This window comes from Cydia amplana, chromosome 5 (assembly GCF_948474715.1).
Source record: "Cydia amplana chromosome 5, ilCydAmpl1.1, whole genome shotgun sequence".
Taxonomy (NCBI): Eukaryota; Metazoa; Arthropoda; class Insecta; order Lepidoptera; family Tortricidae; genus Cydia; species Cydia amplana.
In genome coordinates, this window is record NC_086073.1 from 13634421 (window position 1) to 13636481 (window position 2061).

A 2061-nucleotide genomic window follows, 5' to 3' on the forward strand; every position below is an offset into this window, starting at 1 on the left:
ATTGCGACTCAATCGCGTGGCGACCGGTTTGGATTTAGTCCTGTGATGTTGTTCTTTTAGTCTGGCGTGACAGTTTTATAGGAGCAAATCCTGTTAGTTTACTCGTGATTGCCAGATTACAAAGTGCTTCTTTGAGATACTAGCGACGTAGATAACGTGGCATAGGTACACTAACTTGTATGTTACGCCCGCGCGTAATTAATTACACGACTGCCCAAATAAAAAGAGTGTATTGTTTTAATAGTCCTTTCATTTAAGCAATTAAATAGAATAGTCCAACCTGTTTGCACTATAAAAAGTACATGGTTATTAACAAAGTGTACATGTAGGTACATACGTATTAACTTATGTTATAACTGCCTAATTATACCTAAGTACCCTCAGCCCTCAGATAAGATACAATAAACGTTCCCACGACGCTATCCTTAACTTAACGTTGTTGATTAGCAAAGTACCCACCCACCGATCAGCTGATTCATTGATGCTGTTGCTCACACAACAATTTAAATGTAAATATGTACCTATATTAAACGGACTGCGTCTGGTCTTTTACAAAATTACTTTATTACATTACACAAACGCAAACGTTAGTGAAAATTATCAACAATATAGGTACCTACCTACATATGTAATTGTCAACATTATTTTTGAGTCAACCTGTATTATTCAGTCTATTTCCGAACCCGCAGACTGAAACATGTAGGTAAATTAGATTAAAATTGTTTTGGTTAATAACGTTAACGTTGAGTTAGCGATTTATTACACGCATGCACTTAATTCCATTATTCAAACTGGGTACCTTCATTGTTTCGACGTTTTGTATAGGTAATCAAGTAAAAGGTTCATTCCCTCTCTACAAATAGTCATGGGATATTTTAGGTTAGGTAATAATTTTATTAATTGCATACAATAAAAGTGCCAATAAATATCTACAAACGAAGTTTATGGAACCATTTACTAGTTCGCGTAAGCGTAAGGATATCTTAATAATTTATATGAACGTGTTGCTCATTTTGCTAGTAAAGTAATTGTGTAGTTACGTACAGTCGCCGTCAGATATATCGGAGCGGCTAAGGCGCTCACAAATATCTGAACACGCCTCTATTGTCAGGGCGTTAAAGTGCGTGTTCAGATATTGTGAACACCTTGGCCGCTCCGATATATCTGATGGCGACTGTACGTCATACATACGTCGTGTACATACTCCCGTATATTCTCTTTAGCAATAAGCTTTTGTTTTGAAGTTCAGTCACTGAACTGAACGTTGTTATTAAAGGACGTTGCCCTATGTCTTTGAATGTCGTCTCGATAGCCTACCCAACATGATGAGCACAGGCACAGAACAAGTAGAATGGCGATGCGAGCAGGGTACGTGTCGCCGCCGGTTATGAGCAAACGCTCGCATACTAGTACTCGCCCGCGCTGACCGAAAAACGTAAACATGCCTTTTGCGCCACATTAACGTTCAGATTAAGAAGCCAGACATCAAATCTGTCTAAAGGAGGCGTATCCATTCACCAGGCACACAAGTTTTTACTACCGTTGCGCGAGAAATGTGAAAATGTGAAGAGGAACGAGCGGCGACACCGGTTCCGATACTAACTGCGCGCGATAGCCGTTCTAACCTCTATTATGTTCTGTGAGCACAGGACATGATGAGCATATTGAACACAATAGAAGTTTCCTGCTTTCTTAATGTCGTTATTAGAGACACACTTTACCGATGAAGCAGTTTTAAAAGATTCATATTAATAGGCAACGTTGATGGTATTGATACCCTGCCAATGTAATAAATTTAACTGTTGCACGCTTTTGTTCGTACCTACCTCCGTAAATAGTTATAGGCATGTTATAGGTATTTGTTTTACAAGGGGGCCAAGATGTTGTCATAGCCCTCGTGCTATTATAGATATTAGATACCTATTCAAACAAACGAAATATCCCAAAATTGAACCACGAGCGTAGAGAGTGGTTCGAAAAGTAGAACCTGTACAGTGTTGCGAGGGTTAAACAAACTTTGCTCCCGAGTGAAACACAAAATGTTTCACCATAATCAACGTG